The following is a 24,920-nucleotide window of genomic DNA, read 5'->3' as shown; positions in this document are numbered from 1 at the left end:
ACAGGGAAATAAATATCTCTGACATACTACAAACTCACAGAAACAAGCAGTAAGAAACTAAGAAAAAAAGCAACAGAAGTAAGACAGCAACAAAAGGACAGCAAGGGTTAATACCACATCCACTTACAGCAATAAAATACTACAACCACCAATAAGTCTGGATTACAACACCTCACCAAACCAGTATAGAGATGCTATAGCTGGCATTAATCGAATTGTCCAACAAGCACATACGCGGTGGCAGTGGAAAGAAGATGAGTGCATTACCGGAGGAGATAGGAGACAGCGAGCAGTGGGAGTAGCCAGAGAGGTGAGCAGTGATGTATTAGTTCGGTTTTTTTTTCTTTCTATATCTTATGTTTATTATGCTTTGCGGTTTCCCTGGGCCCCAGAGCATAATAAGGAACACTAAATTCTGGAAGATTAAATTTTCTTTAAATCCAAGTGATTTGGTTCATTGAAATCTTGTCAGATCTGTTCATCTCTAGTGTTTAGCAATGGCTTCCTTCCCTCTCCCTATTAAAAACATAAGCTTGACCAAGAACACCTGTGTATGGCGAGATGGTAGAGATGGTACAGGTAACCTTCAGCAAAACTAATGCTGACTGGTGAACATAGACAGAAAAGGGACCTTGGGCAAGAACAAAATATGGAACCTTTGTAGCCCAAAAGTTCATCAAGAGGTACAATTCCACATACTTTGGAGGTGGTAATGGGCCCCCTTATCTCTAGGACCCCTTTGCAGCCACACAGGCTGAACCAATGGTATGTCCACCCCTGGTTCAGCCCACTGCTATCCAAGATGTATGGGCATATTAATTCCCATGTGTCATGCTCGCCACCAGTTGGCTGGTACTGCGGCGAGCTGAAGTGGTCTCATTGAACCACAGGGAGACCCCGGATCTACCCAAATCATGGGGTAGATGACTGGGACTGTGGCAGCAGACAGCGAGAACAGGGGTGGACACAAGAGCAAGCAGGACAAAGTCTCAAGTGCAGACAATCACCAAGGTAGCTCACGGCAGACAGCACAGGCAGGATGGACAGGCAGAATCTCTAGCACCAACAGGGCAGGACAGACTTGCAAAGTCTCTAACAAGGCAGATGGCATGGCCAGGGCAGGACAAGCAGGCTGATTCTCTAGTACCAACAGGGAAGGCAGAGTCCAGGTACAGGCAGGACGAGACTGGGACAAGGTGCAATCAGGCAGGATAGGCTGGTAGCCAGGTATGGGCAGGGACAGGACTGGAGTCAGATGCCAACAGGCAAGATAGGCTGGTAGCCAGGTACGTGCAGGAACATGAATGGAATCAGGTGCCAAGAGGCAGGATGAGCTGATAGTCAGGTACAGACAGGACAGGCTGGACCCCAGGTGCCACAGGCAGGAAGTTAACAAAGAGGTAATCCAGCTCTTCAATTTGAGGTAGTTTTATTTATATAAAAATAATTTACATGGTACAAAAGTTTTAAAAAAAACTTGCTTCGGCAGAAGCTACATGTCAACCTTTTTCAGTTGCGTGTATGCCATGCATTGCCATTCAACTGACAAAGGCTGACATGTAGCTTCAGCCGAAAGTGTTTTTTTTAAACTTTTCTACCATGTAAATTGTTATTTTTCTATAAATAAAACTACCTCAACTTGAAGAGCTGGATTACCTCTTTGTTAACTTGTATCTGAACATGGGACCACATGACTTTTTCCGTGCTCTCAGCAATGCTATTAAGCCTCATTGAAGCAACCTCAGGTGAGCTGGTAAAAATCTTTTTTTCTTCTATGTTATTACATGCAGGAAGAGTAGGGAACCAGGTACTGGACAGGACAATCTGGACCCAGGAGCCAATAAGCTAAATGTGCTGGGAACCAGGTACAGGACAGGACAAGCTGGCTCCAGGAGCCAACAGGCTGAACGTGCTGGGAACCAGGTACGGGTTCGACAGGACCAGGTTACAGGACAGGACAGGATAGGCTAAGAGACACTTCCTGGGAGTGGCACGCTGGCCCTTTAAGAGAGGTGCAGCATTACGCGCACTCCATAGGAGCGCTCCTGGAGATGCTGTGATGCGCGCACAGTCCCCGGGAGGCGGAGGAGGAGAACCCACGTGGAGGAGAGGCAGCAACGCCGGGCAGCGTGGAGGCACCCGGCTGCAGTGGTGAGTCAGAGCATGTCCCTACAGGAAGGCAAGGAGTGCAGGGACACAGCGTTACATGGTGGACACGAATAGAAAGAGAAAAGAACCGCTGGAGCCTGTTGCTGCACATGGTATTTTAGTAACTAGAGAGAACAAAGCTTGAACATTTTTTCTCTCCTGCCAGCTTTACACTGTAAGTCTTTGCATTTGATGAAGTACTCAATCTAAACCCAAGAAAGGAAGTTAGCAAATTATCACCTCATTAGAAGACCGAATGAATTAAACAAAGACTGTTAGCAGCATTTATCTCAAGTCAAGATCAAGATCTATGCTTTCCATAGAGTGATGTTTGTTAAATCCAGTCTCTTCGTCTTATCCCATCACAGCTTGGCAGCAGTGACTATGTTCTGCATATACAGATTTATAAAGCTCTCATGTACACATAACTTAACTTGATTACTGTGACAGTCTTTGAGCAATTTATAAGTCAGAGCTTAAATTTATAAGTATGAAAACTAATCTGGAAGTCTCTCACAAAATTTATAAGCCATCCAGTTTAATCGATAGGTTCATTATTCCTTGAATTCATAAATTGTGTAAGCAAATTTTCTACCTGTTTACAAATTAGGGTGAACAAAAAAAGGATGTCATCTTTAGTTAACCTCATATTACTGTACAAAATCATGGAACTCTCAAGACAGCAAAGGTGGAAATTATGCAAAAAGAATATGTGTAGAATTGTTCTGAATTGTCTTAATCTTTTGTTTATTAGTGACAGTGAATGGGAAAAATAATTTAGAATAGTATCCACTATATAAATTGTTCATGTTATTAGGTTACCTACAGTTTGTAAAACATTATATCCCTAAAGTATATGAGTGCAAAGCCTTTCTTTACCCCTTAAAATCTTTGAAGAAGAGAACAGGACTGGCGGGGATAGGAGAGCGCGAGCAATGGGAGTGGCCAGATTTGTGAGCAGTGAGGTATTGTCACGGGCGTGCAAAGGGGGATAGCCTGTCATGTGGTTTCTGGCAATAGACGGTCACAGCATTTGGCTGCCCAAAATGCTCTCTAAGTTTCTGCTGTTAGTATTCATTGTACTAGGTAGTTTTCTTGCTGGATTTTTATCTATTCCATATTAGGACCCAGCGAAGCCCTCCTTTCTTCCAGCTGCTGATTATCAGTATTCCCCTTGTGTTTAAATACTCCCATATTCCCTGGATTTGTGCTGGTGATATTATTCAGTTCATTCAAGCTCTGGTTGCAAGCAGGTGGTTTGCTCTCATCTGTGGTATTATTGCTGAAGCTTTGCTGAACTTCTGCCTGAGTCATCTGTCGATACATAGTTCATTAGCATTTAGTAGGTCTGACACAGAGCTCATCCCACCCATTCCCTATTTAGAGTACAGCAATAGGCCTACCTAGGTTCAGGTATCCGACTCAGCGCATAGGTGTGGAACCTATCAAGGGTGGTGAGGGACCCCAGAGACCAGCAGTTGGTTTGGTCATTCCCTAGACGCAGGGATCCCCTTCCCTTACCTTTCGCCGCTCGCTTTAATTTTCAAAGAGTAAATCTGCTGTAAATCAAATTTCTTGGACAAATCCACGTGATTTGGTGAATTCAAATGTTGTCAGATCTGTTCATCTCTAGTGTGTAGCAATGGCTTCCTCTCCTCTTCCTATTGAATGCACAAGCTTGACCAAGCACACCTGTATATGGGGAGATGGTACAGATAACAGATAACCGTCAGCTAAACTAATGTTCAGTCCACAGCTATCCAAGAGCATCTTAATTCCCACGGACATGAATGGAAAAAGAAAAGAACCTCCGCAGTCAAGCAGTGATAAGATAAGATGTTAAGATTGGATTTAACAAACATAGTTGGAAATTGTGCAAAAATATAGGTGGAATTTTCAGAATCTTCTGTTCATTGACAACAGTGAATAGGAAAAATAGCTCTGAATATCATCCACTAAGTAAAATGTCCATGTATTTAGGTTACCTACACTTTGTGCAACATTATACTTTATATCTTAACTATATGAGTGCAGTCTTTTTTACCCTTTAAATTCTTTGTGCGTCTCGCTGTATATCTACATCATAGTGAGGTGTTATTTACTGAACATGCCATACATTTACAATGCAGGGGTGGAGCATACATCTGTAGCGGGAGCCGATTGTTACATTCAGCTGGGCTCTCACTGTAAAAACTGTGAGCACAGCAATGTATGATCGTGGCTGTTTAACTACATGCCGTGGTAGCCACTGGCGGACACAGACAGAAGAGGGCCCCTGTGCAAGAACAGTATATGGGCCCATTACAATCCAATAGATGCAAAATTCCACCTGGTTTGGATGTTGAAATGGGCCCAATTACCTCTTGGCCCCTAGCGGTAGTGCTGATTGCACATGTAAAGACTTTGATAAAGAGAAATCCCTCCCTCTGTCTGCCCATGAGGACCTTTGCAGATTAAAGTGAACCTGTCACCAGATTTGTTGACTATAATCTGGGCTCTTATATACAGCATTCCAGAATACTCTATATAAGAGCCCTGGCCATGCTGAATAATGTTAAATACACTTTTAGAATGATCACCTAGGGGGCGGTCTGGTCCATTGAATGTCACTGCTCTGTGGTTCGGCACCTCCTCTCTGCTGCAATCTCTGTCCTCCTTCTACCCATCCCAGTTTGGATGATGCATCTACGTCATCCACACAAGCTGATATTACGACTCAGTGTAGGTGCACTTTGATCTGGCCTGCTCAGGGCAGATCATAGAACTGTAATGTGCAGGTGCGAGGAAAGATTAAGGACCGCCCACACATGTGCATTACACTACTTTGATCTGCCCTGAGAAGGGCAGATGAAAGTGCTCCTGCACTGGGCCGCAATGTCAGCCTGTGTGGATGACCTAGACACATCATCCACAGTGGGATGGGTAGAAGGAGGACAGTGATCTCTGCAGAAAAGAGGTGCTGGACCTGAGAGAGGAGGCGCCGGACCAAATAGCAGTGACATCGACTGGACCGCCCCCTAGGTGAGTATTATAAATGTGTTTTTACTTTCTACACAGTGGCCTGGGCTCTTATATACAGTGTTCTAGAATGCTGTATATAAGAGCTCAGTGGTGGTTACAGCAGCTTATAGTCGCCAAACCTGGTGACAGGTTCCCTTTAAATTTCAGGGTGCTGATGAGTGGCAATTACAGCTGGAAGCATCAATGGCTTCTGTGTCTGCCATACGCAGCAGTTTATCAGATCCACAAGTGCCAAAGCATGATAGCAAAACCTTGACAGGCTTAATAATGCACTGTACTACATTAGTTACACAGTGTATTATCATTGTGATTAAAAAATTGCGTATTAAATGTTCGCATATGGGACTAATGAGTTTAGTAAAAAAAGTTTTAGAAATTACAAAAAAAAATTAAAAAATTGCAATTTTAATAATGAAAAAATATGTCTTTTAATGTAAAAAATAAAAATAAACTCCTGCAAAAACAACACATTTTTGGTATTGCCAGGTTCATAATGACTTGTACTATAAAACTATTTAATTACTTATTTTGGTTGGTGAATATATCTCCCTCTTAAAAAAAACCCTTAAAAAGCAATGCCAAGATTGCTATTTTATCTCACCTTGCAAAAAAATAAAATAAAAGTGATCAAAAGGTTGATGAACCCAGAAGTGGAACCAATAAAAACTTCAGCTTAAAAAGTTTGCTATTGCCAAGTCCATAAAAGTACAATCCGCTAAAATATAAAATGAATTAAACAATAAAATAAATGCCATAATGAAAAATCAAAATAGACACATTATAGTGGTTTTTTTTGGTTGCCACATGCCTTAAAATATGCAATAAAAATGTATAAAAACATTATCATACCTCAAATTGGCATCAATAACGCCAACTGCTAAAAGTGCGGAAAAAAAGGCCTCACAGAGCGGCAGTGATGGAAAAATAAATATGTTATGGGTTTCAGAAAATGGCAACAAGAATAAAGATATTTTTTTCTTTTCCTACAAACTTCTAGAAAAAAAATCTATCACTTTAATAAAAAAAATAAAAAACAATATATGTAAATTTCCTAGTTTAATATGTCCATTATCATACTGACCTCGAGAATCATGGAGAACAATGGAACCAAGTCATCTTTACCACAAAACAAAGCTCCAAAACAATGGTGAAATGGGATTTTTCACTATCTCATCCCAGATGGAAATTGTTTCCAGTTTTTCGGTTCATATTTTAGTAAAATGGATGGAGTCATTCAAAACTACAACTCATCCATCAAAAAAAAACAACCAACAAACCCTAATGTTATTACATTGATAGGAAATAAAAAGTTATTGCTCTTGGAACAAGAGGAGGAAAAAAAATAAAATTGGCTGTGACAGTAAAGCCCACTACACACGCTTCAATATATCTCACAATCCGTCGTTGGGGTCAAGTTGTAAGTGACGCACATCCGGCATCGTTCGTGACGTATTTGCGTGTGACACCTACGTGCGATCAGGATTGAACGCAAAACCGTTGATCGCAAACACATCGTATCTTTGTCTAGAATTGAGCGTTTTGTTGCACGAACCTACTCAATCGTAACGTGTGACATCCCTCATACGATTTCGGTGTCTGATGCTATGTGCGCAGGTGTGCGCTCTGCACCGCAGCTTAAAAAAGGTCCGCTTCAGAGCGCAGCTGAAAAGCTGTGTTCTGAAGTGCCTCACAATGTCTGTCATTCACTAATCTCTGTCAGTCGGTCACTATCTCTGTCCCTCTCTCTCTGTCCATGTCAGTCTATCCCCCTCTCTCATATACTCACCGATCCCCGATCCCCGGCGCTGCACGGCATTCACACTGCTCCGGCGGCTTTTACTATTTTGAAAAAGCCGGCCGCCCATTAAACAATCTCGTATTCCCTGCTTTCCCCGGCCACCGGCGCCTATGATTGGTTACAGTGAGACACGCCCCCACGCTGAGTGACAGGTGTCACACTGCACCCAATCACAGCAGCCGGTGGGCGTGTCTATACTGTGTAGTGAAATAAATAATTAAATAATTAAAAAAAACGGCGTCCGGTCCCCCCCAATTTTAAATCCAGCCAGATAAAGCCATACGGCTGAAGGCTGGTATTCTCAGGATGGGGAGCTCCACGTTATGGGGAGCCCCCCAGCCTAACAATTTCAGCCAACAGCCGCCCAGAATTGCCACATACATTAGATGCGACAGTTCTGGAACTGTACCCGGCTCTTCCCGATTTGCCCTGGTGCGTTGGCAAATCGGGGTAATAAGGAGTTATTGGCAGCCCATAGCTGCCAATAAGTCCTAGATTAATCATGTCAGGCGTCTATGAGACACCTTCCATGATTAATCTGTAGATTACAGTAAATAAACACACACACCCGAAAAAATCATTTATTAGAAATAAAAAACACAAACATATACCCTGGTTAACCACTTTAATCAGCCCCAAAAAGCCCTCCATGTCCGGCGTAATCCAGGATGGTCCAGCGTCGCTTCCAGCGCTGCTGCATGGAGGTGACCGGAGCTGCAGAATACACCGCCGCTCCGGTCACCTCCACACAGCAACTGAAGACAGCAGCGCGATCGGCTTAGCTGTCACTGAGGTTACCCGCTGTCACTGGATCCAGCGGTGGCCGCGGGTAACCTCAGTGACAGCTCAGCTGATCGCGCTACTCACCGCCGCTCCTCTCACCTCCACGCAGCAACTGAGGTGAGTAGCGCGATCAGCTGAGCTGTCACTGAGGTTACCCGCGGCCACCGCTGGATCCAGTGACAGCGGGTAGCCTCAGTGACAGCTCAGCCGATCGCGCTGCTGTCTTCAGTTGCTGTGTGGAGGTGACCGGAGCGGCGGTGTATTCTGCAGCTCCGGTCACCTCCATGCAGCAGCGCTGGAAGCGACGCTGGACCATCCTGGATTACGCCGGACATGGAGGGCTTTTTGGGGCTGATTAAAGTGGTGAACCAGGGTATATGTTTGTGTTTTTTATTTCTAATAAATGATTTTTTCGGGTGTGTGTGTTTATTTACTGTAATCTACAGATTAATCATGGAAGGTGTCTCATAGACGCCTGACATGATTAATCTAGGACTTATTGGCTGCTATGGGCTGCCAATAACTCCTTCTTACCCCGATTTGCCAACGCACCAGGTCAAATCGGGAAGAGCCGGGTACAGTTCCAGAACTGTCGCATCTAATGTATGCGGCAATTCTGGGCGGCTGTTGGCTGATATTGTTAGGGTGGGGGGCTCCCCATAACGTGGAGCTCCCCATCCTGAGAATACCAGCCTTCAGCCGTATGGCTTTATCTGGCTGGTTTTAAAATTGGGGGGGACCGCACGCCGTTTTTTTTAATTATTTAATTATTTATTTCACTACACAGTATAGACACGCCCACCGGCTGCTGTGATTGTGTGCAGTGTGACACCTGTCACTCAGCGTGGGGGGCGTGTCTCACTGTAACCAATCATAGGTGCCGGTGGGCGGGGAAAGCAGGGAATACGAGATTGTTTAATGGGCGGCCGGCTTTTTTAAAATAGTAAAAGCCGCCGGAGCAGTGTGAACGCCGTGCAGCGCCGGTGATCGGGGATCGGTGAGTATATGAGAGAGGGCTGCTCAATTCAGTTACTCAGGGGATTAGCGGTCACCGGTGTGTCCTTCACAGGTGACCGCTAATCAGGATGCAACACAGACAGAGCCGCAGCATGACAATGAAGTCGGGTGAAGTTCACCCGAGTTCATTCTGAATGTGCGGCTCTGTCTGTGTCTGCTGTCATCTGCCATTCAGCTCTGCTACATGGCTGTCTGTGTCTGCTGTCAGCGGCCATGTAGCAGAGCTGAATGGCAGATGACATAGTAAAAACGCATCCCTACACATTACACACGCTTGGCAAGTCAATAAATAAAAAAAAAAAAAGGTGCCCAATGCATACGTCACAGAACACATGATCTAAAGGAGCGCACACAAAATTGATCAATTTAACATAGACTACAAACACTCGTGTGACAGCAAATGAACGACCTACGTGCAATCTCATAAGATCCCGTATGCAACCTGGGCGTGTCACATCGCAAATTCGATTGTACAACTAATTGCAACGTGTAAAGTGGGCTTAAGGGGTTAAATAATCACAGTTTTGCATACAGTTACTAAGGTTATGTGCATACACTTAGATTTTGGTGCTCAAATTTTCTGCACCAAAATCTGCACCTTGTGACAGAAAAATGCACCATAAAACACATACATTTTTTGTGCGTTTTGGAGTATTTTTTGTGAGTTTTTTGCTGCGGTTTTGTGCCATGTGTTTTTTTTACTGAAATCATTGGCTGCAATGGCTACAAGACTCAAGAAAAAAGGCAAAAACAATTGGCATGCTGCATACTTTTTCTGCACCCAAAACTGCAAGGAAAAAATAAGCAACGTGCGCACAGCACTTCAGAATTCTCATTGACTTTGCTGGTATAAGTCAAAATTACAAAAACCAGTAAGAATCCATTCATATTGATCGTGATTGTCAGAGCATAATAACTGACCCAAAATTCAATATGGATATTAATATAATATAATGTATCGAGACAGCTATAATAAGAGCAAATCGCTATAATATTAGAACTGTCCCCTGACAAAGGTAATCCACGATACCGAAACGTACGTAGGAGTGAAGCTTCTGGACCACCTGGTGTGATACATCGCCACAGCTACAATCTTTTTCTTAATGTAAGTGTTTTTTGGATCTGTGCTCTATATACTAATTAATAGGAGTATAGCCAATTGCTGGTCACCATTATATAGAATAGTCACTTTATTGTAGCACAACTTTCATCTGCTGGGTGTTTGGTGACCCCTAGTGGTGACTATATATAATGCAATTGATTGTTTCTTTACAACTATATATCATTGTCTTATATGGTAGATAGGTCCAGATTCCTGATTTTAATGTACATATAGTTTAATTTTGCACATACACCCAAATCTTATTTATCATCTTTATTCTGTCAATGAAATGTAATCTTTTGCAGTATATGGGCTTTCTGATCGTTTGTCCTTTTCTTTTTTGGGAAAAGGATAGACATACATATTTTTGACAAAACTATACCAAAAAAGGCAGCGTCCGTACACAGCCTAAGGCCCCCTTCACACGCACGTGTCTCCGGTATGTGCTAGGTCTGTGCCCGCATGTACTGGAGACACGGGCACACGTAAACGCATTCAAATCAATGGGTTTATGTGCACGCACGTGTGCAGCAATTGGCCCGTGCCTCCGTGTGGAGCACACGTGAGCCCGTGTGCTCCACACGGATTCATGTCCATGTTTCTACGGCAGCACGGGTGTCACGCAGCCCGCACACGTACCAGACGGAAGTAGTGTGGATGCGGGCCCACGTGACACGCGCCGGAGAAACACACGTGTCATTTTAAAAATAAAAAAAACACACTCACCTCCACGGGTCCTGCAGTCTCTGCCTTGGCTGTCACCTGCATCCTTCCCCCAGTGAATTTGAACAACGCAGGGGGCCGGAAGCAGCGTCAGAGAGGCGTCGCCTGTGCCGGACACGGACAGCTCCGGAAGAATCAGGTAAGGCGGGGCTTTCCGTTCTCCGTGTGTTATTACGTATAACACACGGAGAACACACGTAGTGCCATAAACACGGCACATGGAGGGAAAAACGCACCTTTGACACGCCCGTGAAACACGTGCGTGATTTTCACGAACGTGTGAAGGGGGCCTAAATATGTGTTTTTCATTTCCCCTATTGTACTTAAAGTAGAACGATCTGTATTGTTAGTACATCATAAATACATTAATGTCATTTGGTTAACAGTGGCATTTTCTAAAAGCATTAGCCTCGCTATTCTAACGAAAATCAACAAATAATAATTGCTATAATTAAGAAAATGAGGTTTTATAAGAAATAGAACAACTTCCCAATTCTTTTGTGTTATACTAATTATTTAGAGAAATATACAACATAGTTAGAGATGAGCGAACCGGTCCCGGTTCGGCTCGAGGCGGTTCGCCGAACGGGGGGTCTGGCTCGAGTTCGGCTCGTCGAACGTTCGACGAACCGAACTCGAGCCCATAGGAAACAATGGCAGGCAATCACAAACACAGTAAAACACCTAGAAAACACCCTCAAAGGTGTCCAAAAGGTGACAAACAACTCACAACACAACACAAACACATGGGAAAGTGACAAGGACATGTACTCATGCGAAAACAAAACAGCTGGACAAGGAAAAAGAGGAGGACACACAGATATAGGCATGGCACGCCCTTCTAAAGTCATGTAAAACACCGCAAGGTGACTCCAAGCGGAGTCTCCCTTTTTTCCAAAAATTGGGCCCCACACACCCACCCCTTCAGTGGCAGCAGTTGTGCCCCAGTTGTACACTTCACAGCTAGATTTGCATCAAGCACATTCAAAAATACGCCATTCTTATCCGTCCCCAGGATGACACCGGGGTAGGTAGCAAAGTCTTTCCTGATCCCAGCTCTGTTCATCTTGGCTTCTTTTAAAAACACAGCAAGCAAGGGTTACTCCAAGCGGAGTCTCCCTTTTTTCCAAAAATTGGGCCCCACACACACCCACCCCTTCAGTGGCAGCACTTGGGCCCCAGTTGTACACTTCACAGCTAGATTTGCATCAAGCACATTCAAAAATACGCTATTCTTAACCGTCCCCAGGATGACACCGGGGTAGGTAGCAAAGTCTTTCCTGATCCCAGCTCTGTTCATCTTGGCTTCTTTTAAAAACACAGCAAGCAAGGGTTACTCCAAGCGGAGTCTCCCTTTTTTCCAAAAATTGGGCCACACAGACACCCACCCCATCAGTGGCAGCACTTGGGCCCTAGTTGCAAACAGGATGTTTTGATTTGCATCAAGCACATTCAAAAATACGCTATTCTTAGCCGTCCCCAGGATGACACCGGGGTAGGTAGCAAAGTCTTTCCTGATCCCAGCTCTGTTCATCTTGGCTTCTTTTAAAAACACAGCAAGCAAGGGTTACTCCAAGCGGAGTCTCCCTTTTTTCCAAAAATTGGGCCACACAGACACCCACCCCATCAGTGGCAGCACTTGGGCCCTAGTTGCAAACAGGATGTTTTGATTTGCATCAAGCACATTCAAAAATACGCTATTCTTAGCCGTCCCCAGGATGACACTGGGGTAGGTAGCAAAGTCTTTGCTGACCCATGACTTGTTCATCTTGGCTTCTTTTAAAAACAATGTAAGCAAGGGTTACTCCAAGCGGAGTCTCCCCTTTTTTCCAAAAATTGGGCCCCACACACACCCACCCATTCAGTGGCAGCAGTTGTGCCCCAGTTGTACACTTCACAGCTAGATTTGCATCAAGCACATTCAAAAATACGCCATTCTTATCCGTCCCCAGGATGACACCGGGGTAGGTAGCAAAGTCTTTCCTGATCCCAGCTCTGTTCATCTTGGCTTCTTTTAAAAACACAGCAAGCAAGGGTTACTCCAAGCGGAGTCTCCCTTTTTTCCAAAAATTGGGCCACACAGACACCCACCCCATCAGTGGCAGCACTTGGGCCCTAGTTGCAAACAGGATGTTTTGATTTGCATCAAGCACATTCAAAAATACGCTATTCTTAGCCGTCCCCAGGATGACACCGGGGTAGGTAGCAAAGTCTTTGCTGACCCATGACTTGTTCATCTTGGCTTCTTTTAAAAACAATGTAAGCAAGGGTTACTCCAAGCGGAGTCTCCCTTTTTTCCAAAAATTGGGCCACACAGACACCCACCCCATCAGTGGCAGCACTTGGGCCCTAGTTGCAAACAGGATGTTTTGATTTGCATCAAGCACATTCAAAAATACGCTATTCTTAGCCGTCCACAGGATGACACCGGGGTAGGTAGCAAAGTCTTTCCTGATCCCAGCTCTGTTCATCTTGGCTTCTTTTAAAAACACAGCAAGCAAGGGTTACTCCAAGCGGAGTCTCCCTTTTTTCCAAAAATTGGGCCACACAGACACCCACCCCATCAGTGGCAGCACTTGGGCCCTAGTTGCAAACAGGATGTTTTGATTTGCATCAAGCACATTCAAAAATACGCTATTCTTAGCCGTCCACAGGATGACACCGGGGTAGGTAGCAAAGTCTTTCCTGATCCCAGCTCTGTTCATCTTGGCTTCTTTTAAAAACACAGCAAGCAAGGGTTACTCCAAGCGGAGTCTCCCTTTTTTCCAAAAATTGGGCCACACAGACACCCACCCCATCAGTGGCAGCACTTGGGCCCTAGTTGCAAACAGGATGTTTTGATTTGCATCAAGCACATTCAAAAATACGCTATTCTTAGCCGTCCCCAGGATGACACTGGGGTAGGTAGCAAAGTCTTTGCTGACCCATGACTTGTTCATCTTGGCTTCTTTTAAAAACAATGTAAGCAAGGGTTACTCCAAGCGGAGTCTCCCCTTTTTTCCAAAAATTGGGCCCCACACACACCCACCCATTCAGTGGCAGCAGTTGTGCCCCAGTTGTACACTTCACAGCTAGATTTGCATCAAGCACATTCAAAAATACGCCATTCTTATCCGTCCCCAGGATGACACCGGGGTAGGTAGCAAAGTCTTTCCTGATCCCAGCTCTGTTCATCTTGGCTTCTTTTAAAAACACAGCAAGCAAGGGTTACTCCAAGCGGAGTCTCCCTTTTTTCCAAAAATTGGGCCACACAGACACCCACCCCATCAGTGGCAGCACTTGGGCCCTAGTTGCAAACAGGATGTTTTGATTTGCATCAAGCACATTCAAAAATACGCTATTCTTAGCCGTCCCCAGGATGACACTGGGGTAGGTAGCAAAGTCTTTGCTGACCCATGACTTGTTCATCTTGGCTTCTTTTAAAAACAATGTAAGCAAGGGTTACTCCAAGCGGAGTCTCCCCTTTTTTCCAAAAATTGGGCCCCACACACACCCACCCATTCAGTGGCAGCAGTTGTGCCCCAGTTGTACACTTCACAGCTAGATTTGCATCAAGCACATTCAAAAATACGCCATTCTTATCCGTCCCCAGGATGACACCGGGGTAGGTAGCAAAGTCTTTCCTGATCCCAGCTCTGTTCATCTTGGCTTCTTTTAAAAACACAGCAAGCAAGGGTTACTCCAAGCGGAGTCTCCCTTTTTTCCAAAAATTGGGCCACACAGACACCCACCCCATCAGTGGCAGCACTTGGGCCCTAGTTGCAAACAGGATGTTTTGATTTGCATCAAGCACATTCAAAAATACGCTATTCTTAGCCGTCCCCAGGATGACACTGGGGTAGGTAGCAAAGTCTTTGCTGACCCATGACTTGTTCATCTTGGCTTCTTTTAAAAACAATGTAAGCAAGGGTTACTCCAAGCGGAGTCTCCCCTTTTTTCCAAAAATTGGGCCCCACACACACCCACCCATTCAGTGGCAGCAGTTGTGCCCCAGTTGTACACTTCACAGCTAGATTTGCATCAAGCACATTCAAAAATACGCCATTCTTATCCGTCCCCAGGATGACACCGGGGTAGGTAGCAAAGTCTTTCCTGATCCCAGCTCTGTTCATCTTGGCTTCTTTTAAAAACACAGCAAGCAAGGGTTACTCCAAGCGGAGTCTCCCTTTTTTCCAAAAATTGGGCCACACAGACACCCACCCCATCAGTGGCAGCACTTGGGCCCTAGTTGCAAACAGGATGTTTTGATTTGCATCAAGCACATTCCAAATCCACAAGCATTTACTCTCCCCAGGATGACACAGGGGTAGTAAATTCCTTCTGGATCCATGACTTGTTCATTTTGATGAACGTCAGTCTGTCCACATTGTCACTGGACAGACGCGTGCGCTTATCTGTCAGCACACACCCAGCAGCACTGAATACACGTTCAGAGACAACGCTGGCAGCTGGACACGACAAAATCTCCAAGGCGTAACTGGAGAGCTCTGGCCATTTTTCTATGTTTGAAGCCCAAAAGGAGCAAGGCTCCAGTTGCACAGTCATGGCATCGATGTTCATTTGGAGATACTCCTGTATCATCCTCTCCAGCCGTTGAGTATGTGTCAGACTTGTTGTCTCTGGTGGCCTTGCAAAAGAGGGTCTAAAAAAATTATGAAAAGATTCCATAAAATTGCTGTTACCGGCACCAGAAAAGGTCCTACTGGTACGGGTAGACTGTTGAAGATGACGAGACCGTCCCATGTTTGTCAAGTTACAACTGGGAGATTCACTCCCTGCACCTGCACGGTTGTTTGGTGGAAAAGCCGAGCTAAGATCTAGTAACAGCTTCTGCTGATACTCCTGCATACGTGCGTCCCTTTCTATGGCTGGAATTATGTCACAAAATTTGGACTTGTACCGGGGATCTAATAGTGTGGCAATCCAGTAGTCATCATCACTTCTAATTTTGACAATACGACTGTCATGTTGGAGGTAGTGCAACAAAAAGGCACTCATGTGTCTTGCGCAGCCATGCGGACCAAGTCCATGCTGTGTTTGTGGCATAGAGGTGCTACCCGTTCTTTCTTCCTCTGACATCTGACCCCAACCTCTTTCAACTGAAATTTGACCAAGGTCTCCCTCATCCGCTGAGTCTTCCATGTCCATGGACAGTTCGTCCTCCATTTCTTCATGTTCTCCTGCACCTTGCTCAACATTTCGCCTGCTACTATGCGCCCTTGTCGATCCCTGTCCCCCATGGTCCCATGCCTGCTGCGTTGGTGATGATGAACGTCTGGACCTTCGTGATGTTGTTGTCCCTTGCGCATATGAATCCTCCTGTAGTTCCTCCCCTTCATGTTGTCCCACCCCCTGACTTCGAATAGTGTTTAGCGTGTGCTCCAGCATGTAAATGACTGGAATCGTCATGCTGATAATGGCATTGTCAGAGCTAAACATATTCGTCGCCATGTCGAAACTGTGCAGAAGGGTGCATAGGTCCTTGATCTGAGACCACTCCATCAGGGTGATCTGCCCCACCTCTGCATCTCGTTGGCCCAGGCTATACGTCATGACGTATTGCACCAGGGCTCTGCGGTGCTGCCACAGTCGCTGTAACATGTGGAGAGTTGAATTCCAGCGTGTCGCCACATCGCATTTCAGGCGATGAACCGGCAGGCCGAAAGACTTCTGGAGCGATGCAAGTCGCTCTGCTGCGGCGCTTGAACGGCGGAAGTGAGCTGACAGTTTTCGTGCCCTGTTCAGAAGGCCATCTAGGCCGGGATAGTGTGTTAAAAATTGCTGCACGACAAGGTTCAACACGTGAGCCATACAAGGTACGTGTGTCACCTTGCCCAGGCGAAGTGCCGCACCCAGGTTTGCAGCATTGTCGCACACGGCCTTACCAGGCTGCAGTTTGAGTGGAGACAACCATTTATTAAACTCGGACCGCAAAGCTGACCACAACTCCTCAGCTGTGTGACTCTTATTACCAAGACATGTCAAGCTAAAGACCGCCTGATGCCGTTGCGCTCTGCTGCCAGCATAGTAATGAGGGGTGCGTGATTCCTTCTGCGCAGTGAGAACGCTGGTGGCCTGACCAGGCAGGCTTGGGGCGGAGGTGGAGGACCCAGATGAGGTGGAGGATGCAGAAGCAGTGGCGGAACTTGGACAGACAGAGGATTGACACACAAGTCGTGGGGACGGCAAGACTTGTGCAGCAGACCCTTCACCATCTATCACCATAGTTACCCAGTGCCCAGTCAGCGACATGTAACGTCCCTGTCCATGCTTACTGGTCCAAGTATCGGTGGTGAAATGCACCCGTTCACACACAGAGTTTCTCAAGGAAGCGGTGATGTTGTGTGCGACATGCTGGTGTAGCGCGGGCACACCTTTCTTAGAGAAGTAGTGGCGACTAGGCATCTGGTACTGGGGCACAGCGACAGACATAAGGTCTCTAAAATCCTGTGTGTCCACTAGGCGGAAAGGCAGCATTTCGGTAGCCAACAGCTTACAGAGGGATAGAGTCAACCTCTTAGCTTTGTCATGGGTCGGAGGAAGTGGCCTTTTATTTGACCACATCTGAGGGACAGAGATCTGGCTGCTGTGTGTAGACGGTGTTGAGTAGGGTGTCCCTTGAAAAATGCAGGTTTGTGAGGAAAGTGCAGGCGGAGACATGATGTTGCCTTCATCCAACGTTGGTGCTATCGATGTCTGAGAGAGCTGTACACACTCACTTGTTTCCCCTTCCAAACCAACTGACGACCTTACAAGCAAACTGCCTGTTGCGGTTACAGTGGTGGAAGTTTTGCGTGGAAAAACAGGTGTGGCAGCTGTCCCCACAGTCCTAGAAGATGAAGAGCGCGCGGATGCAGTGGAAGGGGCGGGCGGTGGATGGTTCGCTCCACTAGGCCGCATTGCAGCACGGTGAGCTTCCCACCGGGACTTATGATATTTAGTCATGTGACGATTCATGGAAGAAGTTGTCAAACTGCTGAGGTTTTGACCTCTACTAACAGAATCATGACAAATGTTACATATCACATGAGTTGGGCGATCTTTTTCGATGTGAAAAAAGGACCAGGCTAGGCAAGGCTTAGAGGCCATGCGACCTGTTGATCCACCCCGAATAATGCTCATAGGCAGAGTGGTGGCTGAGGATGCAGTTGTAGACGTGCTACCAGTGCTCCGACTCTGTCCAGGAAGGCGCAAGGTAACTTCGTCGTCGGTTGCATCCTCCTCCACCGCCTCTGTTGACCTCCTCGAGTGCCTGACTGGGGGTTGACAGTAGGTGGGATCTAGAACGTCATCATCAATTGTTGTGTTTGCACTCCCCTCCCCCTCAGACCGAGCCTCTTCTTGCCCTGACCGAATATTTAAGTTGTCATCCCAATCGGGTATCTGCGTCTCATCTTCATCAGTATGTTCCTCATTGTCTATAACCACAGGTGTTACAGTTTGTGACAAAGGGTCAACATTATGCTCAGAAACTTGGTCCTCACGGCCTGAATCTGAGTCACAAAGGTTCTGGGCATCACTGCAGACCATTTCCTGTTCTGTACTCACTGTAGCTTGGGAGCAGACCTCTGATTCCCAGGCTATAGTGTGACTGAACAGCTCTGCAGACTCAGCCATCTCAGTTCCACCATACTGTGCAGGGCTGATGGAGACTTCAGAGCTGGGAGAAAGCAAGTTTGATTGGGATGACAACTCAGAGGACTGGTGTTTTTTGGATGCGGTACTTGAAGTGGCAGAGAGGGCACTTGTTGGACCACTTGAGATCCATTCAAGCATTTTCCTTTTTTGCCCATCATCTACCTTTGTTCCTGTTGTTCGTGTCCGTAACAAAGGGAGCACATCGGATTGTCCACGGTAAGTAGTAGACATCTTACTTTTGCTGGTAGATGGTCTATCTTCAGCAGATGATAATGGAGCTTTGCCACCTTCCCCACGGACAAAACCTTTTTTGCCTTTTCCACCACGCCTCTTCCCCTTTCCACCAGCATCTGTCATTTTGCCACTCATGTTGATTGCGACAAGATTGTGGACTGAAAATGTGGTAGTAAAAATTGAGAGGTGGTGAAGATTGCAGTGGTGGTCTAGCTTTATTAACAGCAGAATAATAAAGAATAAATATCCCTGACAATGCAACTTAGTTATAATTAGTTGGAGTGTGCAACGCAGGCAGACGTGCTGCAAATGTCTTTGCACTAGTGGGACTATAGCAAAGTCCAATAGCCACGTATAGGATGCCACTAGGTACACTGAGTGTTTGCTAGTATAATGGCTTGGTTAGAATGAGTTGTAGTGTGCAACGCAGGCAGACGCGCTCTGCAAATGTCTTTGCACTAGTGGGACTATAGCAAAGTCCAATAGCCACGTATAGGATGCCACTAGGTACACTGAGTGTTTGCTAGTATAATGGCTTGGTTAGAATGAGTTGTAGTGTGCAACGCAGGCAGACGCGCTCTGCAAATGTCTTTGCACTAGTGGGACTATAGCAAAGTCCAATAGCCACGTATAGGATGCCACTAGGTACACTGAGTGTTTGCTAGTATAATGGCTTGGTTAGAATGAGTTGTAGTGTGCAACGCAGGCAGACGCGCTCTGCAAATGTCTTTGCACTAGTGGGACTATAGCAAAGTCCAATAGCCACGTATAGGATGCCACTAGGTACACTGAGTGTTTGCTAGTATAATGGCTTGGTTAGAATGAGTTGTAGTGTGCAACGCAGGCAGACGCGCTCTGCAAATGTCTTTGCACTAGTGGGACTATAGCAAAGTCCAATAGCCACGTATAGGATGCCACTAGGTACACTGAGTGTTTGCTAGTATAATGGCTTGGTTAGAATGAGTTGTAGTGTGCAACGCAGGCAGACGCGCTCTGCAAATGTCTTTGCACTAGTGGGACTATAGCAAAGTCCAATAGCCACGTATAGGATGCCACTAGGTACACTGAGTGTTTGCTAGTATAATGGCTTGGTTAGAATGAGTTGTAGTGTGCAACGCAGGCAGACGCGCTCTGCAAATGTCTTTGCACTAGTGGGACTATAGCAAAGTCCAATAGCCACGTATAGGATGCCACTAGGTACACTGAGTGTTTGCTAGTATAATGGCTTGGTTAGAATGAGTTGTAGTGTGCAACGCAGGCAGACGCGCTCTGCAAATGTCTTTGCACTAGTGGGACTATAGCAAAGTCCAATAGCCACGTATAGGATGCCACTAGGTACACTGAGTGTTTGCTAGTATAATGGCTTGGTTAGAATGAGTTGTAGTGTGCAACGCAGGCAGACGCGCTCTGCAAATGTCTTTGCACTAGTGGGACTATAGCAAAGTCCAATAGCCACGTATAGGATGCCACTAGGTACACTGAGTGTTTGCTAGTATAATGGCTTGGTTAGAATGAGTTGTAGTGTGCAACGCAGGCAGACGCGCTCTGCAAATGTCTTTGCACTAGTGGGACTATAGCAAAGTCCAATAGCCACGTATAGGATGCCACTAGGTACACTGAGTGTTTGCTAGTATAATGGCTTGGTTAGAATGAGTTGTAGTGTGCAACGCAGGCAGACGCGCTCTGCAAATGTCTTTGCACTAGTGGGACTATAGCAAAGTCCAATAGCCACGTATAGGATGCCACTAGGTACACTGAGTGTTTGCTAGTATAATGGCTTGGTTAGAATGAGTTGTAGTGTGCAACGCAGGCAGACGCGCTCTGCAAATGTCTTTGCACTAGTGGGACTATAGCAAAGTCCAATAGCCACGTATAGGATGCCACTAGGTACACTGAGTGTTTGCTAGTATAATGGCTTGGTTAGAATGAGTTGTAGTGTGCAACGCAGGCAGACGCGCTCTGCAAATGTCTTTGCACTAGTGGGACTATAGCAAAGTCCAATAGCCACGTATAGGATGCCACTAGGTACACTGAGTGTTTGCTAGTATAATGGCTTGGTTAGAATGAGTTGTAGTGTGCAACGCAGGCAGACGCGCTCTGCAAATGTCTTTGCACTAGTGGGACTATAGCAAAGTCCAATAGCCACGTATAGGATGCCACTAGGTACACTGAGTGTTTGCTAGTATAATGGCTTGGTTAGAATGAGTTGTAGTGTGCAACGCAGGCAGACGCGCTCTGCAAATGTCTTTGCACTAGTGGGACTATAGCAAAGTCCAATAGCCACGTATAGGATGCCACTAGGTACACTGAGTGTTTGCTAGTATAATGGCTTGGTTAGAATGAGTTGTAGTGTGCAACGCAGGCAGACGCGCTCTGCAAATGTCTTTGCACTAGTGGGACTATAGCAAAGTCCAATAGCCACGTATAGGATGCCACTAGGTACACTGAGTGTTTGCTAGTATAATGGCTTGGTTAGAATGAGTTGTAGTGTGCAACGCAGGCAGACGCGCTCTGCAAATGTCTTTGCACTAGTGGGACTATAGCAAAGTCCAATAGCCACGTATAGGATGCCACTAGGTACACTGAGTGTTTGCTAGTATAATGGCTTGGTTAGAATGAGTTGTAGTGTGCAACGCAGGCAGACGCGCTCTGCAAATGTCTTTGCACTAGTGGGACTATAGCAAAGTCCAATAGCCACGTATAGGATGCCACTAGGTACACTGAGTGTTTGCTAGTATAATGGCTTGGTTAGAATGAGTTGTAGTGTGCAACGCAGGCAGACGCGCTCTGCAAATGTCTTTGCACTAGTGGGACTATAGCAAAGTCCAATAGCCACGTATAGGATGCCACTAGGTACACTGAGTGTTTGCTAGTATAATGGCTTGGTTAGAATGAGTTGTAGTGTGCAACGCAGGCAGACGCGCTCTGCAAATGTCTTTGCACTAGTGGGACTATAGCAAAGTCCAATAGCCACGTATAGGATGCCACTAGGTACACTGAGTGTTTGCTAGTATAATGGCTTGGTTAGAATGAGTTGTAGTGTGCAACGCAGGCAGACGCGCTCTGCAAATGTCTTTGCACTAGTGGGACTATAGCAAAGTCCAATAGCCACGTATAGGATGCCACTAGGTACACTGAGTGTTTGCTAGTATAATGGCTTGGTTAGAATGAGTTGTAGTGTGCAACGCAGGCAGACGCGCTCTGCAAATGTCTTTGCACTAGTGGGACTATAGCAAAGTCCAATAGCCACGTATAGGATGCCACTAGGTACACTGAGTGTTTGCTAGTATAATGGCTTGGTTAGAATGAGTTGTAGTGTGCAACGCAGGCAGACGCGCTCTGCAAATGTCTTTGCACTAGTGGGACTATAGCAAAGTCCAATAGCCACGTATAGGATGCCACTAGGTACACTGAGTGTTTGCTAGTATAATGGCTTGGTTAGAATGAGTTGTAGTGTGCAACGCAGGCAGACGCGCTCTGCAAATGTCTTTGCACTAGTGGGACTATAGCAAAGTCCAATAGCCACGTATAGGATGCCACTAGGTACACTGAGTGTTTGCTAGTATAATGGCTTGGTTAGAATGAGTTGTAGTGTGCAACGCAGGCAGACGCGCTCTGCAAATGTCTTTGCACTAGTGGGACTATAGCAAAGTCCAATAGCCACGTATAGGATGCCACTAGGTACACTGAGTGTTTGCTAGTATAATGGCTTGGTTAGAATGAGTTGTAGTGTGCAACGCAGGCAGACGCGCTCTGCAAATGTCTTTGCACTAGTGGGACTATAGCAAAGTCCAATAGCCACGTATAGGATGCCACTAGGTACACTGAGTGTTTGCTAGTATAATGGCTTGGTTAGAATGAGTTGTAGTGTGCAACGCAGGCAGACGCGCTCTGCAAATGTCTTTGCACTAGTGGGACTATAGCAAAGTCCAATAGCCACGTATAGGATGCCACTAGGTACACTGAGTGTTTGCTAGTATAATGGCTTGGTTAGAATGAGTTGTAGTGTGCAACGCAGGCAGACGCGCTCTGCAAATGTCTTTGCACTAGTGGGACTATAGCAAAGTCCAATAGCCACGTATAGGATGCCACTAGGTACACTGAGTGTTTGCTAGTATAATGGCTTGGTTAGAATGAGTTGTAGTGTGCAACGCAGGCAGACGCGCTCTGCAAATGTCTTTGCACTAGTGGGACTATAGCAAAGTCCAATAGCCACGTATAGGATGCCACTAGGTACACTGAGTGTTTGCTAGTATAATGGCTTGGTTAGAATGAGTTGTAGTGTGCAACGCAGGCAGACGCGCTCTGCAAATGTCTTTGCACTAGTGGGACTATAGCAAAGTCCAATAGCCACGTATAGGATGCCACTAGGTACACTGAGTGTTTGCTAGTATAATGGCTTGGTTAGAATGAGTTGTAGTGTGCAACGCAGGCAGACGCGCTCTGCAAATGTCTTTGCACTAGTGGGACTATAGCAAAGTCCAATAGCCACGTATAGGATGCCACTAGGTACACTGAGTGTTTGCTAGTATAATGGCTTGGTTAGAATGAGTTGTAGTGTGCAACGCAGGCAGACGCGCTCTGCAAATGTCTTTGCACTAGTGGGACTATAGCAAAGTCCAATAGCCACGTATAGGATGCCACTAGGTACACTGAGTGTTTGCTAGTATAATGGCTTGGTTAGAATGAGTTGTAGTGTGCAATGCAGGCAGACGCGCTCTGCAAATGTCTTTGCACTAGTGGGACTATAGCAAAGTCCAATAGCCACGTATAGGATGCCACTAGGTACACTGAGTGTTTGCTAGTATAATGGCTTAGTTATCAGTTGGAGTGTGCAGAGGACAAGAGGGTACAGTGGCAGGATTGTGGTGCTCTGGGTAGAGGAATGGAAGCCTGCCTTTCTATTCCCTCCTAATGGTGAAATGCAGGTAGGAAATCCCTGACCTGGGCTACACAGACGCTGTTGCTGTTTGCAGGACCTGTCACCTATGGCTCTCTGACCCTGCCGGTTGGAGCCCTTAAAAGGACTGCTATAAAGTGCTCTCCCTAAGCTGTCTAACGCTGTGTATGCAGCGCATACAGCTGTATCGGCTATAGGACTCAGGAAGACGGAGCTGCGACAGTGATGTCTGACACCAAAGACGCAGAAGGCAGATAATGGCGTCCGTGAAGAAAATGTCCGGTTTTATAATGCAGGGACATGTGACATGCAGATCCTATCACACATGCCGTTGCTTCTCTGGCTCAAAGTCCACTTAGCTGTGTGTGTGTCTGGGATTGGCTGACATGCTGGCCCGCCCCACAAGACGCGCGCACTTAGGGAAGGAAGACAAGAAAAAAAAAAAAAAAAAATGGCGATCGCCATTATAGAAACAGCAGTGATCTGAAGGCGCTGTTCACGCACACTATACACTGAAATGTGATAATAGTTTGATTCACAGAGTGACTTACACTATTACAGCAGAAACCAAGCTATGATTTAGCTGTTTTTTGGCTGCTAGAACCGTTCTCGAACGTTTCTAGAACTACCGAGCTTTTGCAAAAAGCTCGAGTTCTAGTTCGATCTAGAACATGCCCCAAAATCACTCGAGCCGCGAACTGGAGAACCACGAACCACGAACCGCGCTCAACTCTAAACATAGTGTCTAGGCTTTAGAAAACATCATGTATCAACCAAGCAGAACGGTGTTTTGGAGCATCTACAATATTTTGTCTGTGGGCTGAAAATCAAGAAAATGAACAAATAAAATTACATGTTTCTTCTCTTCTACATAAACCTTTCGCTGAGTCTATAATGGGATGTAAGCCTTATTGATATATGATTGAGCTTGATAAAAGTACATTATATTTCATCATAAACTAATTAGATTTTGAAGGCAGATCACTACATATTAGATTCAATTAGTCTAATTAATAGAAAGGACTGTTAATGAGCCTTGTTTTTTTTTTTATCAACCATTATTTTCACAATCTATGCTTGTTTTTCAGTCTCATGTGTTAATGTTAATATTCATGCAGGCATCCACACTAACCAGAACATTGGTCTCTTCGAATACAGAGGTGTTGTAGATGCGTGAATTTATGGGTGCTAAAACTGGAAAGAAATTATCACAGTTTCCACGGCACAAGAGACAAGATACTTAAATATTTCAGAGCTGCACAGGAATATGAAATAGGTGACATCTCACAGATGCTAAGATCTATGGCAGCTCAGACAGATTTAAATCACCAGTCAAGGAGATTTGAATTTAATCAATGTTTTTCATAGAAAATGCATTTTCATTTTTTAAATTAACGCTGTAACTCCTTCAGACATGGAGACGTTTCTAGGAGCTCCAATCTAAATCTCATTGTAAGCTTTGTGCACAAAAGTTGTTTCTTATGATTTCCTACTGGTATCAAGTTATTTGTTTCTACATGCAACATTAGTGAAACTTAAAGGGCTTTTCTGAGATA

Source organism: Anomaloglossus baeobatrachus, chromosome 3 (genome assembly GCF_048569485.1).
Source record: "Anomaloglossus baeobatrachus isolate aAnoBae1 chromosome 3, aAnoBae1.hap1, whole genome shotgun sequence".
Lineage (NCBI taxonomy): Eukaryota > Metazoa > Chordata > Amphibia > Anura > Aromobatidae > Anomaloglossus > Anomaloglossus baeobatrachus.
Note: the sequence above shows the minus strand (reverse complement) of the source record.